General features: G+C 41.3%; 1 protein-coding gene across 2 annotated transcripts in view; it reads left to right on the top strand.

Moving 5' to 3' along the window:
* The first annotated feature begins 8708 nt into the window (after positions 1-8708).
* Positions 8709-27818, top strand: part of AFAP1 (actin filament associated protein 1) — a 109464-nt gene continuing 90354 nt past the window's right edge. For both annotated transcript variants that reach the window (XM_059845228.1, XM_059845227.1), the window contains exon 1: positions 8709-8830. The gene's annotated coding sequence lies outside the window, so the exon portion shown is untranslated. The remainder of the gene's footprint in view (positions 8831-27818) is intronic.

The raw sequence follows: 27818 nt of genomic DNA, 5'->3' as shown, positions 1-27818 counted from the left end.
ATAGGAGTTGTACCCCTTCTTCTTTCTATGTTTGCAGACAAATGCTTTTATCATTCTGTGCTTCCTTTTATGGTCAGTGAAGAGGAAAAAAGCTTCATTCACATCCTGATGTTCAAAATGCAAGATGAATTGCCCCAATCATATTCCTGTCCACTGAATATAAAGAAGGCATTGCCTCTGCAGAAGTGAACATTGCAGGCTACCTAATCTTAGATGAAATTAATTCTATGCCTACAGTCTATTGAGGGAAATAAGCCAGTGTTTGCCAATTGGTAGAATACCAGTCTTAAAACCACTGGCAGTTCCTAGACCATGTTACCAAATCACTCTCAAGCAATCAGGAAAGTACTTTGAGTTGCACAGATCTCACAAAACTCCCTAACACAGTCATTTTTTGTGCTCATTATACTGTTCACTAAACAGGCATGCATTCAATGCCAAACACGCAAAAATGTTTTAGAAGACAGTCAGTTTATCAACTGGCGTTCCTACTACCAGCCAAAACCAAAAAGGAATTTTGGCTTCCATGCACAAAACCTTTGCTGACTTTAGATGAACAAGTACTCCTGTGTGTCCTTATTTCATTTCCATGAAGTTTGAAATGGTCTGTAGATGTCTGTTCCGTGCAAAGGTGGCACAGCTCAGTAAGCTGTTGGTTATTTCACGTGATACATGCCAGTGTATCACCCTATATTTAAAGCATCTACTGTCATATGGTGCAGTGACCTATTCAGTTATGCTCTCCAGCCTAACTAAATTCACATTTACAGTATGATTATTGTGTGCAGGATCTGGCACCAGCTAAATGTACCAGTGTAAAAGGACCATAAAGTGAGTAGCCTTGTAATTTATTTCACTGCTAAATTGTCTGTACATCACCTAAACTCCATAAACCATGGTATACCAAAGAATACAAGATTCCTGCTTCTAAAATCTATCATGTTCTCCCTGTTTAAAAGCTGCAAATTGGAATTTCAGGCATGTTGGTTTTTTTCAGGAACTTTGAGTGTCTAATTAAATGTGGATAGACTGACATGTGGGTAGTAAATATTCAGGTTTATTTTAATAGGGTTCCATATGCTAATCTTATGTAGGATTATGAAATGGAAAAGGCATTCAGAGTAATGAGATAAGACTTTGCCAGAATGTTCCATCTGATAGTGTGGTCTGGTGTTGGCAGTAAAAAACCGAGTCTCAACAAATCATAGGCTGTTTTTCAGATAATGCTCTTTAGAGTTGTTATGTTACTGTTCTATAGTCTTGTTTTCAAGGACATGCTGCTTTTCAGCATTTTTGTAAGTATGGATATGGATATGCAGCTCAAAAGGATCAATATGGCTCTTGGAGAAACTAATTTTGATATGTATACAAGAAGCAGGGGAATTCTGTCAGAGACTTCATTTTCATTCTTGGATCTGAGCTGGATGTCTCAGCTGCTCATGTCAGCCCTATGTATGACCTAATTCTCACCTCATGTATTTTAAAGAAGACATGTCTCAAACTCAGCAATGAAAGAGACAGCATTTCATCATCACAGTCTTTGAGACAAAGGAATATGTGGGGTTTTGTGGTTGCTGAAGGAATATCTTACCAACAATTCCAGCTAGGAAACCAGGCGTGCCAGGTTACCATTATAGCTGTCTGAAAAGGCTGGACATTTTTGTCTGACCTTCTGCTGTTTCTTTTCCTCATGGTTTAGGGGAGAACTCTGAAACCTGTAATTGCAGAAACAAGAAAATACATAGTTGTGAGATAGTACTTGGAATCTAATAACCCTCTGAGACAAGGCTAATTTTACATGGGCCAAAAGATATGGTTCAGACCAAGAGAGATGCCTGGTATTACATTCCACATTTTGATCTTGAGAAGCCTTCTATTTGACATTTCCCATGTGTGACTAAGACAGACCAAATTATTTTACTAACCTTTTCACATATCTGCAGGAAAATGCTGTTCTGTTATTTGCAGATGAGCTGGATGAGATCCCAGGCACTTCTGTCTGGCACTCAACTCTGGTGCATAAGCTTCAGAGTGTCCTTAAATTCATATACTCCTGCCCCTTTGATTTGTGTGAGAAAAAGGACAGGATCATTTTATAAGCTTCCTAAGACCTCAACTGACCTTTGACCAGTGTGATTACTTGATAGGTCACAGCTGTGGCTACCATTTTTCATATATCTTGAGTATCTCAAAAAAAAAAAGTCTGTTATTAATATCAGAATGACAGATGTGACTCTCTTGTACATGTAAATTTATACTGAGGCTTGCATCCCCTCATCATATCCAAGCTGCCTCTGAGGTATGGGTAAATCCTTAAAGGCTCATAGGAGGTGCTGGCTGAGGCTTTTTGAGTCGTTATATCCCTTCTCACTTTTTCTAGTCTGTGAAAAGCCATATCAGAAAAGGTGGTACTCAGTAAAAGTACATGGCCATGAAAAGCAAGATCTCAGTAGTTTAACTCACAGCTGATGAAGCACCCTCAGCAAATTGCAGTTTGTTATTGCAGCAGCTTGTTACTCCCTCCTCACAACCACCATCTCTGTGAGTTACAGCTCAGAGAAGATAGTTCTAAATGCTGCTACTTTTCATGATTTAGGACATTTTCTTCCTTCCCCTCAGTGTTTGACATCTGTGCCCACAGGTGAGTAGGTAGGTCCCATGTTTGTAATGCTTGAACAGACGTCTGCAGCACCCAGGCTGTTGGGACCAGCCAGTCCTTCCCTGCCAGTCTGGACCAGCAGCTCCAGAGGGATCAGGAGGAAACCAAAACCAGGCAAAAGCATCGTGTCCCGCAGAGGTAAATGTATCCCAATTTGGGCATTAGTGTCCCAGCTATTATGTATTTACCTTTTGTTACAAGTCTGGATAGCGTTGATTTCTGCTTTTCAATCTGGTTACATTTGTGTCATGGATGATTTGCTGTGATCTGGTGTTTCCATTTGCTATGATACATTCTTTTGTTACATCTTCTATCTTGTCTCTCCACTAAATATTGCAATATGTTTTATTTCTTTTGAGATTAAAACCTTTCTTTGCCAGTGATAGTTCTTCTGCAAATTTCTCTCAGCCCATTGTACCTTGTGTTCCAGAATGGTCTGACAGAATAAAGGCTTCCTATTTGCAATGTTATGTCAAGAACTATATCTTTTTTTTTTTTTTTTTTTTGGGGGGGGTGAAGGTGGGGAAGAAGAAAACTGAGAATGTCTTTGACTTTTTATTTATTACAAACCTACATTATGCTGATTCCTTGCTTGACCTAACCTCACTCTTGCAAATTGCTGGGGTTTTTTTCCATACAAGTGGACATGGTTCTGAACTCTGACATGAGTCATTGTTATTCCTACTGCTATAATTTTTTTTCTATTAACTGATAATTAAGAAAGCACCGTGATTGATAGCAAATTAAACAGCTGAGGTTGTTAATGGTCTGTCTGAACTTCCTTTCAGTGCTCTGACCTGGAATAATTCATTTGAGGAACAGGGTTAAAACTCTTTATGTCGCTTGACAATTTTGCTAGTCAGACTTTAAAAAAAAAATTCTCTCAAGTTATGGATGTGGAGCATAAACACTTTGAGGTCCCCAATTTTTCCCAATATTATACTAGACATTTTTCATCTGACGATCATTTTTTGACAGATGGAAGTGCCAGGAAGACTGTATGAGTTGCTGTATAAGGATCAAATTCTTCAAATTGCATTTCTTTGTCTTAATCTCTTTTTTCAGTATGATAACTGATTTTTTTATAGTGCAATAAAAATAATACAATAATCAAAGACTACTAAAATAATTTACTCCATTTTAAATGGCATTGGAGACAAATAAAGAATAGAAGCTAAAATTTATCTTTCAATTAGATTCCATTTTTGGCCCAATGTTGCTTGAATTCAAAGAAAACAGGGGCAAGAGGCAAGACTTAGAGGAAATCTTCCCCTATTGTATTCAACTTTAATATAAAATCTAAATTTATAAGAAGTAAAATTACAAGAATAGGATTTTTTTTTTCAAGTTAGTAATACCCAAAGGCAGAGCTACTTTTCAGTGATTCTGAGGGTTTAATATGCATTTAATAAAAGGATGTTAGCATAGTATTTTGAAAATGTCAGTAACTAAATGCTAATCCCACTGAAATCATTGGTGTTCATACCTGCACCAGAGCGCAAAGGTCAGGTTATACAGAATTTCTTCCAAAACTGAAATCATAGGGAAGGATTGTTTGCCTATGTTTAGTCCAAACAGAAGAATATAAGTGGAAAGTAACTATTTTTACCTGCACAATAAGGTTCTGTGAAATGTATATTCTCCTTTTTTATATATTCCTTCCTTTGTCCTGATTTGAAATCAAGAAGCTAATGTAAGGTATTTACATCTCTGTGAATTTACTTGCAGATAGTTTTGTTTCACAGATGACCTACCTGTGTGGAGAGTAAGGAGAAGCCTGTGCATCGTAGAAAAGCAGCATAATCCCTGCTCTTGAAGCGTCTGTAATGCCCACTTTTTCAAATTTGCTTTTTGCACGAAGGTGAATGGCATTTCTGCTGTATAAGCCCTCTTGGGACATATATGTACTCAGCACTATAAGATCCCTGAAACAAATTTTTCAAGTGTATCTAAAATATAATTACTTTTTCCCCCGGTGGACCTGGAAATTATGTGGGAGCCAAGAAGAAATAACTCATGATACTCTTTTAAAAAAACCAAAAAGATGATATTAGGTTCTTAATGACAATAGACTCTGCTGTAATAGGATCACAGTATATGATAAGGGAAAAAGACCCTATCTTTGTCAAGGGCTTTTTTCCTATTTGTAAAATACATTTATTCCTAGGCTGTAAATGCCTTGAGTGTCTGAGACAATTTCAGAAACAGTGATGTTTTCCTTACTGAAAAATTATGGTTTCAAAGTAACAGAAGATTTCTGTTGTAAAAAGGCCTAACTTGTCTCCTGCTTTTGAAATGCTGCCATCAATATGTTTTACTGAAGAGAGTGGCAATTGCTGCAATGTCACTCCATCTCTTGGCAGCCCAGATTGCACAGTACTTTTGCCTGCTTTTCACTCTTCCCTGAGACCATCCTGGCAATACAAAACGAGGGCAGAGTGTGGGACACATCAGGAGGCAGCTGATGCTTGCTCCAGGGAGCCTGACCTCCCCTGCCTGACACAGGGCAGTGTGGGGTCTCACATGAAGGCAACATTTTGCCAGTTCTAGGCTTTTTTTTGTCTGCTCAACCCCCCTTCCAAGAAAAAGAAAAAAACAATCCAAAGAGGCAAATTATTTTACAGTCTTTCTGATATCAATATCAAGAACACACAGGCTTTTCCTTACAGCTATGATTTCACTTCAAGGTACTGGAAATAAAGAACATAATCTTGTACAGGCACCCTTCAGGGTCTTACTGAAAAGTATTGAGCAGACTTTCAGGGAATACCAGTCATCACTTAGAGCATCCAATAGGTTTTCTCACACTTGTTTTCTCAATTGGATGTTGCTGAGTTTTTGGGGCCTCTTTAACTAGTGAGTTGTCAGGTTATGGACTCAGTCCAAGGCAGATTTGAAGTGGAATTGAGTGTATCTTTAAAAACTGACCCATACTTCTAAATGCCTAAAGTACTTTTTTCCTGCCTTTTTACATTACTTAAGTGAGCCAAATCCAAATTGCTTGGAGTACCTTACAAGACATAAATCTCAACAAATGCTTGGAGATTTTTTTTTCTCATGCCTGTGTTTCTCAGATTTCATCCAATGTTGATTTTCCAAGGGGAAAAAAAAACCCCAAAACTTAAAATATGCATAAATAACTCTTTTAAGCACATCCTAAACATAATAAATATGGTCTGTCATTGTCATGACTTCTCTGTTTCAACACACTACAGATTATCTGATGGTTAAAGTCCCAGTTTTGTAAACAAGTCTATTTGGATACCTTACTGCGGGGACTACTTGATTGTTTTATTTTTCTTCTCTCTGATTATTTTCTTTTCTTTTGTGATAACCAGTCCTAAGAAGATTATAGGAAGATTGGAGATCCCTATGACTAAACTTCACCAAGTCCTGCCTAAAGCTTGTGAAGATTATTTCTACAGTAATGACGTTACCCTTGATAGAGTAGAACTTTATAATGGATTATTGAGAATAAAGGCAGTTTGGAACACTGCATGAATATTTGGTTTTAAAGCTAAAAAGTGCTTTTTCAAGCTGGAGGACATGTATTTCAAATAGGGACATTTACACAGATTTGCTTTCTGCTGCTTTGTGTTAAAAGATGATTAGGAAGTTTATTGGGTGCAAAGTATGACGTTCAGTTACTGTGGACCTCAGACTTCCTATTAATGATGTGACTTCAGTTTCCCTGCAAGCAATTCCTTAGGAATCACTTGATTTATTTTGATGATATTGTGTTCTAGGTGAGTTATATGCTGTTCTTTTTAATTCTATAAAATAGAATTTGTATTTAAGTAGTGTCATTAAAGATTCATGGGGAAGAAATTCAATGAATCACTAAATTGTATTTTGCAGCTGAAGTAGCTTATAGAATGCATATGTACAAATGAAAAAGTGGGGGAGCAATGCCATTTTGAAGTGTAGCATTGTGAAAACAAAAAATTCAAATAAGAAAAAAGGCCTTTTGAGCCCTTCAGCCTGAGAGCTTGTCCATGAGGAACAGCTTGTGCCATCTGATGATTGTCTTTATGATAGATGGCCCATTATTTAGTCCCTATGAAGTTACCACCACAAGACATTAAGTCTTTACCTCCCTCTTCAACAGCCTAAGGACAAAACCTTATCTCACTTTCATATCTGACAGAGGGCACAAAGTGCTTATTTTTTTGCTGGTCTTGTGATGACTCTCTCTCATCTGTGTTTCTCTGCTATCAGCTTCCTAACTTCTTCAGGACATTTCTGTGGAAGAAATACTCTGAAGTGTTGCTGGAACCAAGCTCCCTGTTTACAGACCACAGAGTGTCTTAGGGCAGGCAGAGGCTGAAGTGTTATTTAGTGTGATGTGTGCATTAAAAATAATAAAAAACCCAAAAAATCCTAGAGTCAGTAAAGCCAGCAAATAAAGGAAGTGCTTACTGCAAGCATACAAATCAATGGTACTGCATGTGCCACAGCAGCCAAGGGCTGTGCTTTTACAGAAAAGTACTGGATTGTTCTCCCTAGAGATCATATTTTACAGGTCATGATACAAATTAAATAGCTCAAAGAGAGCAATAGCTGCAAGCAATTGAACCATGGAGAAGAGAAGCTGTGGTTTAATTTTTTCAAGACCAGCTAAGCACTTTACTATTGCCTGAAAAATCACTACTTCTAAGTACTCCAAGGCTCCCCCTGCCAACTCTCAACAAGCAGAATACAAAAAGGCAGGTAGGAGCAGGCTGCTGCTGTAATAGCTCATCCAGCAGGCAAGTCCTTCCCTGCCCGTACCCAAGGGCATACAAGAAAGAGAACAGCTGAAAGTGAGATTTCAGGCTAAGTAATACTTGTTGTAAAGGTTGGGCTGTGAATTCAGCTCTCCTGTTTTGGGGTACAGAGATCTCATGCATATCCTAAGTGGCCACACAGTGTACATGCTGACTAAACAGAATTTTCCCTGGTCAAACCTGTTACCTTTGGTATGACCTTCTTGGAATGACTGAGGATGATGAAACAGGACAGAAGAGCACATTAAACCTGGCCAGAACAACCCAAATTCTATTAGTCAAAATTTAAGGTGTTTAACAAGTTGCATACTCTATGGTACGAAGTAAGCTGCAAGCTTGTACAGAATTATGCACTTGCATGTCCAGTGCTCCCCAAATATTTCCAACAGGAGCACACTTGTGCATCTAGCTGAAGTTAAAGAATAGGAGGAGTTCTGACACCCAGCTAGACTAAAGACAGACTTGCCTTAACTAATGTTCTTCCTTTAGTGACATTCTTCTGTGACCTCAGATTTTCAGCTTCTGTATGGACAGGGAGGAAAATAAATGGATTTCTCAAAGTTGGAACGTTTACCCAGCTTTGAGCTTGCCCTGGTTCAGCAATTTTGTTACAAACTGAAGCCTGCAGGTTCAATCGATATAAACTTTAGTCTCACTTTGATTTAGATCTGGTTTATATTAAGCTAAACTAAGATGACGGACCCAGGTGTTGGGTTTATGCACGATTTTACACCATTTCAACAAAAGAGCTTAAATTTTAGATAAATGGAGACATGCTGGTTATGCCCCAAATTCCTGCACTGCTCAGTGCTCAGGTCACAGCATATCCTGGGCAGGAATGGGGAGGGCACGGGCTGCACTGAGGCTTTCGCTGTGACATCTCAGTATTCCCGCACTTACTCGGGGAACAAGCCTCCAGCTCCTGGGAGGCTTTATTCTGGGGCAAGAAGCCCAGGTTTGATCGGCCAGCATCTGCCTCGCAAGGAGCACTTGGGCTCACCTGCCCCATCCTGCCCCGCACCCAGGGGCTGCTGCTCGCTGCTGCTGAGCACACCTGCCCCATCCTGCTCCGCACCCGGGAGCTGCTGAGCACACCTGCCCCATCCTGCTCCGCACCCTGGGGCTGCTGCGCACACCTGCCTGGCACCCGGGGACTGCTGCGCGCCCCCCCCGCCTTTGTTCCGCTGGCTCCGCCTCGGCGCTGTCCCCTCCCCGCGGGGCGGGCCCGGCCCGGGGGCGGTGGGAGCGGGCGGCTGCTCCCGCCCCGCTCGTCCCCTCCCCGCCGTCCCCTCCCCGCCGTCCCCTGCCGGCGCGGCGCTGGCTGCGCTCCGCGGCAGAGCGGGGCTGCGGGAGGAGCCGCGTTCGGCCGCTTTGTGCCGGCAGCCGCCGCAGGACGGCCGCAAAGGTAGGAGGGCTCCGGCTCCGCTCGCTCCCCGCCCGCCCCGGGCAGCATCCCTGCCGAGCTCCGCGGGAGGAGAGGGAGCACGGGAGGGAAGAAGGAGGAGGGGGAGGGCTGGATTCAGAAATGGGCTTTTTCAGCCGCTGCTCCGCTGCTGCTCACGGCAGCCCCGTGCTGAAAGCTGTGGGTTTACTGGGGGGGAAAAAAAAAGCTGAAAAAATAGGTAAAAACCCCAAAGTCTCGCTCGTTGTCTTGGCTGGGAGCAGCACATGGAAAGAGCGGGGAGGAAACCTGGTTATCGGGCGGTGGCGGCCCCTGCCCGGGCTGTGGAAGGGCAGGAACCCGGCCGAGATCCTCCGGAGCGCAGCCTCTGTCCGCCATCCCGAAACTCGCATCCCTTCCCGGGAAAGGCACCGGCCCCGCAGCCGCGCTGCTGCTTTGTACCGCTGCGAGCTTCCTTATTTTCTGCCTTGTGAGGTGGGCAGAGGTGGTCTCCCCGCAGGCTCGGCTGTTTGATCTGTTTCATCATAGCCGAGAGATTGCATCATGTTACAGTCCTGGAGTCAGTCAGGGCAAAGGCGAACAGAACCATCTTTCCAGATCCATCCCCTCGGCTTCCCGGGCCGACCCCCTCCTTGATTTCCTGTTGCCCGGAGGTTCGAGCTGAGGAGCAGCCTGCCATTGGAGGCTGGGGGGACCGGTCACAGCGACGTGGTTCGATTTCTTCCACTGAGAGGTTTTTTGGAAACTCGAGTTTGTCGGTCCTACGCGCGGTATGTGCCTTGTGTGGAGGGCTTAGAGGAAACGTGCCAAAGATTTAGGCGGTAGGAAAATAATGGGCGGCAAAAGAGCCAGATAAACTGCCAAAAGCGGAGTTGCTCCATAAGCTAAAAGCTCTGGAGTGGCAGGAGGTGAGTGGATTCAGGCAGGCATCCCTCGGCAACCCAGGCATTCACCTGCCCTGAAGGATAGTGCAGCTGAGTAAATGCACACTCTGAAAGGCAAGACAAGGAACATGTGAAGACAGAGAAGTATTTACCTCATTTCCTCTCTGGATCCTTTATGATCATTTTGATGCAAACACTTGGTGTGCCTGTGCCTGTTCTGTTTATTGTATTACTGAAGTTTGCGGCTGAGGTCCAACTATGAAATGATAAATCTCAAAACCAGAGAGCTGCAATTAAATCATGTACTTCAGTCTAAGGCTTCTTAAGGCGACTGATTCTGCTGTTCTTTGTGCAGCTCTTTGTTTTGTTCCATAGGGAAAAAAAATGTCATGGCACAGCTTGGTTCAGTTCTCAGAGGTATCCATAACAATTAATGATTATTCCATAACTAGTGTCTCACCCTTGCAGGTGTTCTGCTACTGTTTGCTCCAAGTGTTACAGGGCCACTCTTTTCCGTTCATGAAAACAATAGTGTTGTGAACCTTTTTTTGTGTTCCTTTCTGAGAATGGTCGGTGCAGGGGCACAAGGGAGCAGCTTGGCAGCCAGATGGATCTATCCATCAGTGCTCTCGGATACGGGCACTTGGTGCCTTTCCGTCATCCCGTATGCCTCCTGGTGGTTTCCATGGGAAGAACTGCACAATTACTTTCTTGTTTTGAACAAACCATTTTTCCTTTTAGAACTGGTGTAAAAGAAGAGCAAATACTACATTAGAGCAAGAGGGAGAGCATCCTGTCTTTCTGGGGCTGTAGGGCCCCACATGGGTTTAAGAAGAATTTGAAATGGATTTGGAAAAGAAGGATCTACAGTTTTCTTTGTGTGTCAGCCAGTGATTGCAGTGACAGCCGGCAAACAGAACAATGAGCAGATACTCACTGCCTTTGGTGATATGTGGCGTGTTTGGTGTTTCCTAGGAAATTTGTCATCAAAAGTCAAAGTGTTGTGTTGTGTTCCTGTGGCTTGGATAGATTTTTACATGAAGGGTTTTCTGTTGGGTTGAAACTGAAGTATTGAAGCAGTGCCAACAAGGACAGGGTAAAATGCAAGACTTCAATAGATCAACCTAGATCACACAATTTTAAAATTTTTCAGTCTTAGTGAAGGATGATTGTCCTTTTTCTCTCCTGAAGTTTCTCAGATTTGAAGAGATACTGTCTGAGACATAAAACCCAAAAGCAAATATTGAAGTCTCAGTGGGACAGGCTGTATTTGGTACATGTATGATGAATTGTGCTATTCCTTTCAGTGGTGCAAAGACAACTTGCTGGAAGGCCAGGAATTGTATTGCCCTGCTGCTTGCTGCAGTCTCCCCTGTGACATTGCCTCAGGACAAAGAGCCAGTGGTTCAGGGTTGGTTGATGCTATCTAGAGTCTACTGATTTAATTTCCGTGCATTTTCTAAAGTTTTGTGTCTGATAGCTCAGTCAGGGGGAGTGTGGTATCCAGGAGCCTGCCTGGTTAACTGCTTTGTTCAAAGCTGTGCTCTTTGTTTCCTGAGGAGGAAGAGGAGGAGGAAGAGGAAGGGATGTACTTTGTATTCATTTGCAGATCTCCTGCTGAAGTGGGAGGGTGGGATGCAAGGACTTGCACCTCTAAACTCCTGTACAGCTACAGTCTGCTGTGTGCTGTTATGGGTTAGTCACAGTAAAGCGTACTGTGGCAATTTTTCAAAAAAATTATGCATGCCTTCCAGCTATGCAGTTCAACTGGTTTTAAGTGTGAATGACACCTAGCTACTGGTATGGTTCTGTCTTCCCTGACTCATCACCTCATTGACAAATAGTGTTTCATCTGGTATAGAAACTGTCTGGGCTGGGCAGGTGACTGGGTTACACACTCAGGATGTATTATTCCAGATCAATGTACTTCTAATGTAAAGTGTTCTCAGGCTCACAGCTGAACTCCTAATAGTCAAACCCAACAAAATTAATAGAAATGTGGAAGTCAGCCCGAGGACTGCAGGTACTGTGAACTCTGAGCTTTTAGTGAAGGACTGAAAAAGCCAGATCTTGAATGTACTCCTCCATCTGTAAGGGTTGTCTAGGAGGAATTAGTTTTAGGAGTTAGTTTTCCTACTATGAAGCACCCCAAGCTGACCTTAGAGCAATTTAAGTTTCCAAGACCATACCAGATGTCTTTTTGGGGAGTGTCTGCTCTCCTGGAGCAGTCTGTCAGCACAGAATGAGCAGGTAGGAAGGCACGTAGCTGCAATGGCAGTGACCCTGAGCTCAGGGTGCAGGGGTTACACCAGCACAGCTGTCTCACTGCGCCAGCCTGTCCATGCACACAGGAAGGTCTGCCTTCTGTAGTGCATCAGTGCTCTAAAACACTTTGTGTAGATTCAATTGCTCTTACTCTACTAGATGATCTTTAAGGTCCCTCCCAACCCAAACCATTCGATGAGACTCTGTGATCAGAAGTTAATTCTTTACTCTCCAGGTCATAAAAGACATGCTGCTGTGAGTAATGGTAATCAATAGGGTTGCAGGAACATAACTTGGGTTTGTGCAGTGGGGGATATCTCATAGCAGGTAACAGTCTTTTGGGACATAATCTCTATTTTCCAGAGATATGGCAAGTAATTAAAACCTGAATGGCAACACTGCCATCAGTTTCCCCTTTGCCATCCTAGCAAAAAGTCAACCATGAGTCAGTGTGCATAGTAAGGTTTGACTGCCAGAGGTGCTGAGCACCCTTAACACAGCAATGTCCAAATGAGCTGCTGGTGGTTACCTCTCTTAGAGTATGCCTTGGAGAATACAGGAGTGTGTGAAAAGGATAGATCAATATCACTTTTATATTTTGCCAGTGTTCATCAAGAAACCTAGGAAAGAAACTCCTGAGAATATTTTTTTATCAGTTGGATCTTGTATAGATACTGTTTTTTATTTGTATTGGTGTTTTAAAAATTGATTGTGTATGTTTGGCAGTAAAAGGAACAAACTGATAGACCCATCTTTTCTAAATCTCTTTCCTCAACTGGAAAAAGAAAAAAAAAAAATCAGTGTATTATTCCTCTTATGGTGACATAGTAGTGTGGTTTTTTAACTATCTGGAGGAATCCTGCTGCCAAGATCTCTCTGCCGTTATCTAGTTTTGAGCTGAGTGATAAAGACTGTCTTTCTCTAAGACAGATGTTGGTAATGGCCTTACTGTGCCAAAATCTTTGCGAGTACAAAATGCTGTATAAAAATATTTCCATCCATTAATAGTGAGTGCCAGAAAAGAGTACACAAGTGGTTTCAAATTTAATCTGTAATGTAGCTGATGTCTCAAAGATAACAACATCTTACCCCCAAGAAATACAACACTGTATGTGAGGTAATTGCTATGACTTATGCTGAATATATATTATTCATTAGGGGACTGTCACTATATCATGCTTGTGAATTCCCCAAAGTCTCATATCGGTGTCCTCATGACATCTCAACATCTATGGAAAAGATGATTTTGGTGTCCCACTTGACTGACTGATGCTCTGCCTTGCTAGTAGCCACTTCTAGTGAGCATGCTTGCCTTGTTCATATAGAAGGAACAGACTTTGGGAAAGGAGCTTAGCTCATATATTCACATCATCAGAGATAGCACTCCCTCACAGGGAATATGTAGTGGTACGTTATCTCAGTTCTGCAGAAGAGCAAATACTAAAAGCTCTTTCATGCGTAGCTTTCATGCTAAACTACTCTGCACTGTCTTCAAAGTGTAAAGGCTCAATATTTGGCCAGTTGCTGTGGATAGATCTTTTTTTTTTTTTTTGGGGTCCATTAAAGGATGTTTAAGTGTGTCTTTGAAACTTATCTGGTCTCTCATCAGTTACACATGCTTATGGCATTCCTGTTAGAAACTGGAGGAGAGAAGGCAAGGTGAGGACGGAATTTCCCTGTCATTAGCAGTTAGCGGATCCAGATTTTATATTCCTGTGCCATTTTTTGCCAGGAGCAGCTGCAAAGGGAGAATTACACCGTGACCTTCACAGCACTTCCTAGTGCCATCATCAATCAGATCTGGCAGGAGCTTTATCACATCTATCAGTGTGGCTCATAAGCCACATGCTGTCTAGTCTGGGGGGAAAAACAAACAAACAATGGGAGCTACTGTAGGGTTTGTTTAAAATAAAACAACCAGGAGTGAGTTTTTCCCATATGGGCCAGCTTTGTAGGCAGATTCCTGGTTTTGCCGTGGGCTGGTTAATAAAAGATGATGATTGTAAAGCAGTGGAAGAGATTTTCACTACATTTCAATGGCACTGGCAACTCATTCACAAGTATGTGAATTGCAGCTTCAGCATTTCTCAGGAGATGCTCTTCAGTCCCATTCTAGCCTTCAGCATTTTTTTTACAAAGTCATTTATGCAGTTAGATTAATTCAGGTGTTTTCTACACAGGTAGATGTTACAGAATAAATAAGTGTTTTCAGACCTCTCTGATTCTTACATGCAATAACATAGCTTTCTCAGATTAAGTGGTTTGCTATATATATATATATATATATATATATTTATTTATTTATTTATTTATTTATTTTTTGGTAGGATCATGTGTGCCTTTGCAGGCTACTCTAGGTCTCTTCCAGAGGCAAGTTCATAATGTAGCAGCCAAGGTCAGCAGATCAGCTGCAGCATCTCCCTTTTCAGCATGCAAAACATTATTAACACCCTGGTCTCTCACCTGGCTGGTTTGTTTTCTGGCTGGTTGGTTGCTTTTTCCTATTTACCTTGGTCTGATTATGGAGTTTTACTAAAATTTAAAACATTTTGTGTTCTTACATTTTTCATTGTTATACCAAGTTCACCGCCGTTTTCAAATTCCTTCGCTCTCCTTTTCTTGCTATCTGCAATAGACAAAACTTTCTTGCTTTCCTTTCCTGTCTCAGTACAGTGACAGTTTGACAGATTGTCACCTCGTGCCTGACTTGCTTGCAGGCACAGTCCTTGCTGACAGGTAGATGGGAGAGCAAGAAGCAATGGGGACAGGCAGAATTGCTACTGTATGTGTAATTCTAGCTGCCTTCATGGTGATATGTTTGTGTGTGTATGTGATATATACAAATGAAGATGTACGTGTATATAGATAAGTAAAGATGTGTAGGTGATATGTTAGAGCTGCCTTTGTCACACAGGTTTTTTGAGAACAATGGCTAATGGCTAATAGATAAATAAATGTACTGTTAGAATTTTGAGTAAAAGATTAAGGTGTTGAGCTTCATACTGCTAATGTTGATGGCCAACAGCAGGGTGTGATCTGTAATTTCTGTGGTTTTTAACCAGCCAGTTCTTGGCAGAGGCCATCTTGGTACCAGATTTGGGCAAGGAAGTTTGAAATGCCGTATGAAATGAGCAGGTGCAAGGAAAATGCACATAAAATGTGAAATACACTTTGCAAAAGGTTATCTGTTGTGTCAGGAAAAAAGAAATCACGTGAACTGGCTAGCTGGTTATGGAAATAATTACTTTTGTGTTTTTCCTCAGTGTTTGCTGTGTCATTTTGACAGGTTTTATAGCCCCAGCTGCTGCACTGGCACTGGGCAGGGCAGTGGCTGCAGTGCTCGGTCCCTGCCCTGCAGACCAGTGAACCTGAGGGGCAAGGAGCCTGCCCAAAACTGTACTGTCTGTTCTCCATCTTCTAGTTCCAGCAGCCAGGCCTCATGCACAAACACTTGGGAGAGAGGTTTTAAGAGTCCAAAGCCATGAGCAGTCCTATTTCAGCAGCAGGATGAGGAGGAGAGGGAAAGCTGCCAGCAGGGATTGGTCTGAGATGCTGAGTCCTGTGTCATTGTTTGGGGGCTCATGCTTCAGGAGGTTGCAGCAAACCAGCTGGCTGCCTGCTGCAGGTGAGGCCAGACAAAAGACATGGTTTCAGCCCTGAAAACAAGGTGGGCAGTAATGAGGAAGTAATAAAATGGCAGGAGTTAAAATAGGAGGTAATGCAAAAGGCAGAGGGATGAGTTAAGGAGCAGGGCTGCTGGGTGTCACCAGGGCAGTGGGGGTTGGGAGCTGAGCTGCACAGGGGCCACTCTGATGCTGTTCTGCTGCTGCATCTTAGCATAGATCAAACAGAAAGAAATTGCCCCTTGGAGAGTGGGATTATTTGTGTAATGCAGTCCAGGGTAGGGAAGAGAGGGAAATACTGGATTTGTCAGTGGCTGTAAGAGATCAGGCTGCAGAAAGTAAATGTCTGAAAATGTTAGGAAGCTCAGTGATTCTAAGCTTTAATACACAGCATTATCAAAAGAATACCTGTTGGAAAATGAAAAGATCTGGTTCTTGGAAGGAGGAAAAAGTATTCAGAGTGAAGAGCTTCTGAGAATATACACAACTCTTCTCCTTGCCTGAGCCCTCTGTCTGCACCATGTGTTTGTCATTAGCACCATGAACAGCTGAGAGTCTCCTTAGAGGAGGAGTGATGGGTGCATGGTGGGTCCTTCAGGAAGAACCAGGAGAGCTGAGAAGAGACAAGGGGCTAGGTCAGGCCACAGCTTTTTGTTTTGAGCTTAACAGGAATGAAATCCACCCTTCAGGAGTCTTGGGGAAAATTCTGGATGAGGGCCAGTATGAATAATGCTGAGTGCAGATGGGTGGGACCCCACCTGGTTACAAAAACAATCCCATTTCCAAGGTTAGCTATTTCTGCTGAAAAAAGGGATATTTAACAAGTACGCTTTCATTTAAAAAGGAAAAAAAAACAGTTGGGGACCTTAAAAAAACAAACCCAAGTCAAAAAATCTAAAAGTCTCTCACTTTAGAAATCAATGAAAACAAGCCCCCAAACATGTAGACAGCTGAAAGCACACACCAAAAACCTCAGATAAACAAAACAAGTGTTCTCTGGGGAAAGGAAGAGTTGTTCCCTCTCTGGGAAAATTTGTCTGTTCCTGTGGCTTGTGAACTTTTCATCTTCCCTGGGACTTTCTGCTGTCCCTTGGTTTGCTTTTTTCAGCTTCTTGGTCTTCTTTCCCTGGAGCCTAGAAAAGTGTTTATGCAAGCACTAGACTTTAAGTAAATGAATGACGAGTGCTGTCCCTCAGGGGCTGGTTTTGGGACCAGACTTGTTTAACTTTTTGTCAGTGACAGGGGCAGTGGGATTGAGTGCAACTCAGCATGCACTAGTCTCTACCCCTGCAGCTTGTGGCCATCAAGACACCTTTCCCCTTGTGACAGCAACATCCTGAGCATCATTTCAGAGCAAACTGTATTCAACAAGCCCCAAAAAATGCAACAATTAATTTTAGTCTGACTCAAGTTTCCATTAGTCTCCAGTTGACTACTGTTCCTGTCTGTCTGCAATGACTGAGCCTCATAGCCTCTCAACACAGCAATTTCCTTCACATCCCTTTGGATCTTCCTCTTTATTGTTGTTTGCAAAACACTAAGTCTAGATTTTGCATATGTGGAAAATCTTGCTGAGAGCTGTCCCCCCTTTGACCTCATTCTTTTCAGATCTCTCATTTTTATGTCTTCTTGCTTATAGTCCAACTATGTAACTTTTAAAAGTGGTCTGAGTGTAACAAATAAGTTGTAGTGAAGGCTTGTCTGTAAACAGTAGCTCTCTCTACACCCCAAGGGCTAGTAGGTATGTGTGTGGAAAGCCCAAGTGACTGTCTCAAAGAAGTGACTAAAATACTGATTAGATTCAGAGGAAAGTAAAAGTTTCTTTGAAGAGGTGTGATGTTTGGGGATTTCTAGACTTCCTCAACCCTTTTTAAATCCTTCAAAAATTTTTTTTCTACTACAGTAATGTCTTTTAAGGCATTATGGAACTGGCTCTGCTGTTCTTGCACTTGGAATTCCAGTCTGGTTTATGGTCAGCACACCCACAGGCTCGAGGATATAAGTGCAAACTCAGATTGCCCTGAAGTTTATTGTACTTTATGGGAGCAAAGGGTGAAATCCATCTTCAAGATTTGGGGTCATTTGGGCTAGGTTTCCTGACATACCAGCTCTTACAAAAAACCCAGCTGTTGTGGGGTTTTCTACCAGCTTTAAAGAAAAACAACCAAATAAAGAAACAGTACCCTGCCAAATAGGGATCTAACCTTAGCTTGGTTTGAGTGTGCTTTAAGTAGTCTCAGTCTTTGCACTGACACCAGTTAAGTTCTGCTTCAGGGAGGTAACTTGGAAGCAGCATTTGTGAGCGAGTCCAGGCCTTTCCCTGCACTTTGCTGTAGGGAAGGGCTGTTTCCTACTAAGGTCTAAGTGTTTCCCTCTGTGAGATAGGATCTGAACAACCCAGAGCAAGACCTACATGTAAATACTGTGAAAATAAAGACACATGAAAGGATGCTGCTCTCCATGGTGTGATTGTGGAGCGGTTCTTGGCCAGGAGGCATCACTTGGATGGCCCATCCTCAGCCAGGACCAAAGGAGCCAGCACAGCAGCAATGTGCCCTTTCCCAAGCTGTAGTTTGAGCCATGTGCAGAGAGCAAAAGAAGCAGGGCCCTTCTAGCAAGTTGTCATCAGTGACTTATAAAGCACTTGGTACCTTAAAGCAGCTCTTTATATGTTAATAGCTCATTAAAATCTAATGACTTCATGAAATTGGACAAGCAGTAGGAACTGGAAATGGCAGATGTTCAGGGTGCAAAGGGAAGGGAGAGAAGCATGTAAGAATCCTTTAGCATCTTTTCCATTTGTTTGTGTTGCCACCCCTGCTTTTTAAGCTTTCTTTTTATCTTTTGCAATGCCAATGAGTTTAGGAACACTCCTAAATTCTGGGATACACAGGCTTTTACCTGGAAACCTTTCTGACACAATGCCAGGTGTTACATTCCTAAGACCTTTTGCCACAGCACCTTTGAACTGTGCTTTGCAGGGGTTACCTCACCTGCCCCTTGTGCCAAGCAGCCTGCAGCAAACATCTCACCTGCTGTTTTACCCTGTTTGCACGAGTGGTGCCACTCAGTGCTCTGCTGTTTGCTATTGCAATTGCAGCCTGTGCCCTCCTCCCAGTGAGCCTGCAGAGAAAAGCTGTGCAGGTTTTCTCGCTGACTTGGGACGTGCTGAGACCCTCCACTTGTACCTGCACTTCTCTTTGATTGCCTTCACCAGGGTCAGCTGTAAGAGCTGACCATCCTGGATCACTGCAGCTCATGCCAAGATAATCCTTCCCCTATTCAGTTCAGCTGCATGCAGAACACAAAGTATGTGTAAAATTCCAGAGGGCTCTTACCAGCTCTAGGAGGGGTGGAATGAGGCATGGCTCTGTGTGTACCAAAGCACTTCACTGGGCTGTTTTGTTATAATCAGTAATAAAGAGCATTTTTGTATAGTTTGGTGATTTGAAGGTAATACTGAGCAAGTGCACCTTGTGATGAGAGTTGCCAGGGCATAACTACATAAAAGCAGACAAAGGGCATGGCAAGAAGGTTTTTGCTTGGATTGAAGAAATTGTTATTAGAGGCATAATTCTTCAAAATTCTAGTTGTTGGACCATCTGAAGTGAGCCTATCTAGGAAAATATTTAACTCCTCTTGCCACTGTTTCTTTATTAAAGTGAGAATTTCTTCCTGGTGAGATTTTTGTAAGGAGAAAACTTCACATACACCAGTGGAAGTTGTCCAAAGCAGAAGGGGAAAATGCCATTTCAAACTGTTAAGTACAGAATTAATAAAGGCCACCTGGAAAAATAAATGTTCATTGGTTGCTGATTTCACATGTAAAGTGCATTTTCTTCTGGAATTATTATTTATACTGTAGTAAACCCAATACAAAATTAAATAATTTTATTCCGTTTTTAATTTGGTGTTATAACCAGCTGATGCCTCTTCCTTCCTGTGCTTCAGAATTAACATTCTTGTCTACAATAACTCTTTGTCTGCCTGTAGGCAAGTGAATTTTTGTCATTGAGATCTCACACTGCTACAATTGACTAATACCAGAAAGATCAGGGACCTGGGACCCTAATAGTAGGACTGCTGGGAAACACTGAACACCAGCAGAGAAGCCTTTGAGTGGAGAGAATTGAGAATTTTCACTGTCTGCTGCCATTATCTTGTTTTACATTCTGCTTGTCTGCCAGCTTGTTACTAGTAAAAAAGATTACTAGAATCTGGGTTTTTGAAAATCCCATTATTTTCCTTTCTTTATCTGATCACACCATGGAATTATGTCACTGAATTAAAATTCTGACAGTGGTAGACTTTGTGTCCTGGATGATTAAACATTTTGTCAGCATAAAGTTGCATGATTTCTAATTTAAAGATCAGAGGGCTGCATCCCTTCTGCTCAGTGTGAAGGCTAAGAAATAGCATTACTAACCTAGCAAAACAACTTTAAAATGTCTATTAAGACAAGCAAGTGGATTCATTTGGGTAGTTTCCTGTTGCCCTAGCTTCTTTATCTTCCAGAGGGTTTTCTCCTACGCTCTTCATATGTGCCTTCATTTTCAGAATCTCTCAATGCAAGAACTGTGTATCCTGGATAAAAAATGTGCCACTCCTCTTTTGCCACATAGTTATTACAGGATTTTTACTTCTTAGGTCAGATTGGTGTCATTTTCCAGATTAAAAATAGTCACTTCTGAAGGGAAGATTTAGAATGATGTATTGATTGTGACTGATAGCTGCCTTTCCAAATGATATCTATCAGCATCTACTCTTGCAGGGCACTTAGCAACATAGAATGACCTTAATCTAGCTACAAGTCCAAAGATGACAATTTATCTGCTGGACTTGAAAAACATTAAACTGGTTTGTCTGCACTCTTCACTTGAAAATATCCCACCCCAAAACAACCATATTAGTTATTGTTTATGCTTATGTTTGTTCTTACATAGCAGTCTGCCCCACACCGGAGATATTTTGGGTCCACATCTGAATGGTACCCTATCCTCTATATATGACTTTTGCCATCCTTTTTTTTAGCCTTGCCTTACTCTTTGATTGAGTACCTGTGTCTGTTGTTAATTTTCATTTGTGATGAGTTTCGGATAGGGTCAGCATCCTGACAGATTGCTTTAGAAGACAAATGGTGAGCAAGTGTCCCCATTGTAAGAAATGAGACCAGGGTGCTCCATCATGGAGATTTTCAGTCCCTCAATACAGAGTGTTGCTGATGGGAACTTGTTTGGGTCTCCTTTCTTATCAGAAGACCATGGGTAGAAGTTATGTAGGGGGTTTCATTTCAGGTTATTTTCAATCACTGTCCCTCAAAGACAGAATGCAACTTGACATGTACAACCAAAGGCAAAGTGAAACAGAAGACAACCAACTTGGACATTGATTAAAGAAGTGAATGACTGCAAATAGTAATAAGATTGGTGAAATAAGATGCTTATCTAAATCAGGTGTAGAAGAGCAGTAGTGGGATCCAGAGGTGTACTAAAGGGATATTTAACTGCGTTTTTCAGTGTACTCTGGGGCTGGAAATAAATTGCTACGGCTGAACTGGCGTTAGTAGGTTAGGAAAAGCAAAGGTACTGAGTGCAGTGCAAGCCCTGCTTATCTGTGGGACTTGAGGGAATAGGCTTGCTGTTTGTTAAAACCGTTTTCACTGTGTTTGTGGCAGCCTGTCAGGTTTGCTGTTCTTGATAGATGGGTGTCAGCTATGAGCCAAGAGTGCTTTCTTTCCACCCTTCCTTTTCTTAGGACACTGGGATGAAATATTTCGTTTATACATCTCATCTGTTATGTTTTTCATGTTTTGGTGTGGAGAAAAAGACCATGATGAGTCTGTGACAGGAGGAAGCCAAAGTTAAAGTGAAATGAGAATAATGTATTTTTATGAAGTTATGTTACATTTACTGATTGTGAAGATTAGCATTTGGAAATGTGCTTCTTAGCTGAGGATAAACAGTTTGTTTTAATCTATTCACATCTAAATTAGGACTCAACTATTGGTACTTGCAAAGCACTAAGAAAAGCTCTCACTCAGACCATCTGTTGAGAAAATGGGAATATGAAACTGTCATTGTATGTTCACAAATGCTTCCTGTCCCTGGTGCTTTAAGAGCAGCCTCATGTGAATGCTGAGTGAGTCTGAAACTGAGGAGGCTCTGTGGGATCTCCACTGTGGCTCTGTGGTGCCACTTAAAAGGTTCTTCAGAAAATGCATGTCTAGATATTTCTCTCATTCCTGTTCTCAGCAAAACTGGTTAAGCGCTGTTAAAAGATGACATGAAAATAATAAATAATACTAGCACAAGTAAATATATGTGAGTATAACATATCACTACACAACTTTCTACCTATGTATCAATATGTTACTGTAATGAAAAAGCTCTTTTTCACTTTCATTTTAGTAAAGATGGGATCAGATTTCCAAATGAAAGGCATGTGAAAGCTGATAGGCACTTAGAGTGGGATGCATTCTGCCTGACTTGAGCCACACATGGCAGAGCAGGTCTACAGCTGAGCTCCTTCCCAGCAGACCCTCTGTACAATCAGGGAATGCAAATTGGCTTCTCCAGGATGTGATTAATCTGATCTATTCTAGACATCTATTTTAAGAAGACTGAATTTCTCCAGTGACTGCATTGAGCCTAGGGCAGCTAGCTGAGATACAGATGACTGCTTTGTAAGCACTGGCATTTAGTCAGAGCAATGGCACTGCTAAAGCTCAAATGGCCTGCCTCACCTTTCAACCCTATAAAATGAGTAATTCTTCTGAATTAAAGGAATTTATTCTGGAGGATTAAAACAAGATAATCATTCTTTGCATTTGCAGGTAGTCTACTCCTACTTTGGGTTTAGTTATTGCTTACAAAAAGGTCTGTCCCAACATCTGAATGGCTTTTTCAGAGCTTTGAGGGCTTATGATATTCAGGGAAAACATCTTTGGAAAGAGACTGGAAATGCAGGAAGGATGACAGAGACAGATTCTCAGTAAATGACGTTTATGATGTAAAATTCTTAGTGGTGTTCTTCTGGGCATTGCTCATTTCTGATTTATGAGTAGTTTGCCATTTTGGTCGCATAGAAAATTATTTGCATACTAAATGTGAGTTCATTCAGCTGTGAATTTTTCATTTAGGCTGCTGCTCTCCATGCCTAACTAATTAAGATGTTGTGCATTTGAGTAACTGAATTTCTTAATCTTCACTAAACTAAAAATAATTAGTTTTATTGCCACTGCTTAAAGTTTTAAAACAACAAATAAAAGTGCCAACAAATTAGATGTTCTCAAGACAGGAAAAGAAACTGATTGTGTAGTGGCTTGGAAGTCATCACATGGGAAACTACAGATAGAATTTGGGAAATTTTTTTCCTTGTGTCTTTGAAAGAGGTGCACACTAGAGATGGTGATTTCTGGGAAGTTGAAGTGTTTTGGTTTAACTGATAATTTACTAATCTGTTTGAAGATGAATCTTACATTCAAACAATATCAGGAATTTGGGATTTTGATAGGAAGCCCAGAGAGGACCAGTGGCTTTGATTTATTTCCAAAACCTGATTCTTTTATAAGTATATTTCAGGTTTGGCCAGGAAGTATAGATTTAGATAATGGAGAAATGTTTCTTATAGAGATTTCTTCAGAGCAGAAGTCTCTATAAGAAATATTGTATTGTAAGGCAATCTCTTTAAAGGCTGCTTTTTAATCAAACTCAGTTGTTTTGGTTTTTTATTATATACTCTTATCATATTACATATTGAATACATTTTATATATTTATCATTCTGAGGTAGTGTAATAGAGCAATAATTTCCATAGAATGTAGAAGAAATTTAGGTAGAGATGACTGGAAACTGTAAACCTGCGACAGCACTCAAATGCCTCCAGTGGGAAATAAACACCTGTAAAAATGGGTTTGCCCATGAGATGCAATCAGGCAGAGTTTGTTACACACGTGTGCTTGCATTGAAGCCAGTGGAAAAGTTCAGAGAGTTAATTATGTCTATTTCCATGCCAAAAGTCCCAGTGGAGCTGCAGAGCTCTGAAGATGCAGAGCACCTTGTGAAGCACCTTCATTTACCCCGAATGCAGACAGTGCACACAACCCATGTTCTCTATTTCTTGTTGATATTTGTTTGCTGGTATCAGCCTTTATCTGACTTCTTGTTGCTGTTTAAGTCTTACAAATAGTTCAAAGACTTCATAATAAGCTTAAGCTATTTTTGTAAGGAATGTAGGTCTTCATCACTGCTGCAGGCTGAATAATTGTTGGGTGGCTACGTGTTGCTTGTATGGTAGGTGACCTCCCAGAAAGATTCATTAGTGTTTGGAACGGGATGATTATTCCTGTATTGTTTTACCTAAATAGTTTTTGTTGAAAGAAAGAGATAAGTTAAATATTATTAGAAGTTGGAGAGGTAGAGTGTATTTTAGAAAGTGCTGTTCATAAACACATCACATTCACTCAGTGCAGACCACCACGTGGTTGCTGTTTGATTTAGGCAAGTGTCCATTTATGTGTTCTTTACAAGGGCTTGTGATACATTGAGCAGCTGGAGTTTTTGTTAGCTTTTTATATTAACCAGAGAGGCAAGATGGAGCTAAATGAGAGCCTTGGTAAATACTTCTATGCTTTCTTCAAAACTGTATCCAAGATCCCTAGCAAAATACCACAAGGTGCTGCAGGTGTTGGTAGGAGGAGATGAGTTGTAAATATATTTACACAGCTCTCCTTACCTTTCTGTCCAGAGAATTGCTGATTTCTTTGACAGTTAAAGACTGTAAATGCAACAAAATGTAAAGGACTGGGCAGGGATTATGGATTTTAAGTGCAAGGAAGAACCCTCTGGAGATGCCTCTCTTTCACTATTGACCTCAATTTAGAAGACATTGGTTTCTCCTAGCAGCCATATAGCACATAGGAGCTTATACCTCTTCACTTCACTAGGGTATTAATAAATACAATATTGGGTAGGATTTCTTGACTTAAATCTAATTTGTAACTAGCCTTCTCCCCTGCAAAGTAGTCAGATCTGACCTAATCTAGTGAAATGTATTGCAAGTGTAGTTCTAGAATAAAACCACATATTGTTCAACAAGCCTACAATTGAGAGAGGCTCTCAGTTGCAAAATGGTGGAAACTTCCAAATTGTTAAATTCAAGCAACCTCATTTGCTGATCACAAACAGATCAGGGGAGAATTGACCCCAGCTTCCTTCAAGATGACTAGCTGGTGCCCATCACTCCTTTTGTTGCTATTGTGATATTCTGCAGAATATGCTTGTATTTATCTCTCTCACTGTGTATGTATATATAAATATAAAAAAGGTATGCACTGGTTGTTCTTGTGTCAGTGGAGGATGTCTGAGAGAAGCCATGCCATGAAAGGACACTCAAATCTATGTCTCCCTGGACTGCCTCGTCCCTGGCTCTGAGAGTCCTGTGTGACACACACCCCTGGGTCTCATCAGGGGACCTGAGGCTTCTCTGCTTAGTTTAGGGAAGCTTGCCCACTTTTCCTGAGCCCTGGTGAGGATTTTCAGCTTTTCCTGAGCCACTGGATTTTGCTGTAGAAATAGAAGCACTAAGTAAGCTAGGTAGTGCTTCCACTGCTGAATTGGTTTATCTGAGTGTGAGTTGTGGGGTAGAAAAGATACAGGAACTTAAACTGTGTTCTGGACAATAGGTCATATATAAATACAATACATGCATTAATACATGTATTATATATACAATATGTGGAAATACTAACCCATTGCAAGGGAATTGTAAAAGCCTTCAGGAGAGATTTCTTCCTGTGCTTCAGATGCATTTCCATTTTTCTCATGAACTGGAATCCCCAAATGCCTTTCCATACTCCATCCTTAAAGAGTCTGGGTTCTTTCTCTTTGTTTGACTGTTGGGGATTTATTGTTTTGGGTTTTTTGTGGTGATGGTGGGGGCTTGGTTTTGGTTTGTTTTTTGTTTAATGCTTTCATTTGCCATACCGCTTGTGGATTTCAAAACCTTGCCAGAAGATATTTTTAAAATTGGTCACTCCTCTTGGTTGTCACACATCAGCACAGATCAAAATACTTGTCAACTATTTTTCCAATAAATATCTTTATTAAAATCATTTAACAGTGTGAGTGTATGTATCTAGTCTGCTTCTGTAAGGGTTGAATAATATGCTTGAATCTACTTTCTAGGAAAAGAGACTGTAGTAGGAATTGTAATGTATTCAATTTCACCTGGAGAGCAATGTCCTGAGGGTTAAAATGCATCAAAAAATTAAATAATTCCCATTGGAATGTGAGATCTGGAGAACTGTGTGCATTCCTCTGGTAAAACCTTTGCCTTTCCAGTTGCACTCTCTTCTATTTAATTATCAGGTAGGAGCACAAATCAAAAACTATAAAAAGGAAATGGTAGTTATGATAGCCCATTGGATCATTATTTATGTAAGCAAATATAGTCTCTACTGATGTTGTATTTATTGACCTTAAACCAAATTTCAGAAGGCAAAATAAACAATGTCCCTAATGTAACACAAGAAAGACTACAGGACTGTTTAATTCTTGCAGAATTATTCACAATGAACTTTCCCACTCCTTGCATGGTTGCCTTGTAGTCTTTAAAAGCACAGTGCTGCACTGTTGCCAGAGAAGATAATGCTTTCCACAGAGCTGCAGGATAACATCCCTGCTAGGAATGCACTGCCCCGGGGGGGGAAAGCTAAAGGTGAGCCTACTTGCAGCTTTTGCTTTCATTTGAAAATAATTATGACATTTAGGCTGCTGGTGACATTGCCTCTGATAATCCCAGCAGGTTAGAGTGCCTGAGTCTGTTTCACATGTAATACACAGAAGTATTTTGCATATGTTTTTAATAATTACCATTTTTTCCTTCTGGTGTTCTTATGCAGCCCCAAATTTCTCTGTCTGAATCACACATGCTCCAAGAAGCTGAGCACACTGATAATAAAACCAGCCTTCACTGCTGTTTCACAGTGACTTTAAATCTAAATGTAGGCTGCTGTTACATGGTATGACCCAGCTCATTCTCCCTTCCTTGCCCTTGCCCTGCAGAGACACCAACAGAAGCTCTCACTGGCACGTGGTGAGCTGGCTCCATGCCCTCCTGGCTCACACGTGGCCCAAAAATGCTAATTTTGGCCCAAAGGAGGTCATGGAAATGAGGGATCAGGGGTGACATCAGTCCCTCTCAGCAGCAGCCTGAGTTAACTTTAACTTTTTGTAAAACCACAGCTTTCAGGAAAGGCAGGGATGAAAAAGGAAACCCAGAAGTAACCATCTGATTTGAAATACCTACTTTCACTTGTACAGACTGCACTGAAAGTCATCTCAGTATCCCAGAAAGTGACTCTCCAGTTACTGTTTTCTCAGTGTTGGTAATTTGTTTCAAGGAGAGCATCCAGCCTGTCCTGAGGGACAGCAAGTTCTCTAATCAGGAAATAGTTAAGATGAAAGCACCCTGCAAGCATCTTGGAATTGGGGAAGCAGAGAGGGCATCAGCAGGAGTTTTTTATTTACATTCAAGTATACATCTTGTCCTCTCACAGAATATATGATTTTATCTCATGTCAGTCTAAAAAGAGAAGTAGGATGAATACCTTTGGAATTTAAACTCTTAACAATGTTAGAATTACCTTTTGTCCTGATTTTTCCAGGTTTTTTATTATTTGGATGATATGTTACAGCTACTCTCTAAATTAAACTGCTACTCCTTGACATGCATCAAAGAGATTCCTTAAGAACTTGATTTTTTTCCGCTTAAATTTAAGTGGAGGACTCAACATTGTTAGATCTAAGACTTTAATGAGGGTCACTTATTTTCTGTGAAAATTGTGTTTTGTTTATATTGAAAATTGTATCATATAATTTTATATTGTATCACATTTTCTGTGAAAAGTAAGAAGAAAGAAAAGGAGGATCTTAGGACAAGCTCTGCACAGGCTTCTTTATTGCTAAGCCTGTCAAACCCTTGGTTAAGAGCTCTGGAAGACTTAACTTCAGCTTCTTGGCCAGCTGAAGTTAATTCTACCCATGCATGGCTGAGCTACTTATGATTCAGCTGCTGAACTGCTTGGCATTCACATAGTAACAAAAACCAGGGATCTTTTGCATTAACTTGGCTCTTCCAGGCACAATGGCTCAGCAGATGGAATAAGACTGGTTCAGCTCCCATGCATGGGGAGGAGGGAGAGGGATATCCTTGGCCAGG

Source organism: Haemorhous mexicanus, chromosome 4, assembly GCF_027477595.1.
Source record: "Haemorhous mexicanus isolate bHaeMex1 chromosome 4, bHaeMex1.pri, whole genome shotgun sequence".
NCBI classification, from domain to species: domain Eukaryota; kingdom Metazoa; phylum Chordata; class Aves; order Passeriformes; family Fringillidae; genus Haemorhous; species Haemorhous mexicanus.
The sequence above is the reverse complement of the archived record's forward strand: the minus strand, read 5'-3'. Positions and strand labels throughout refer to the sequence as shown.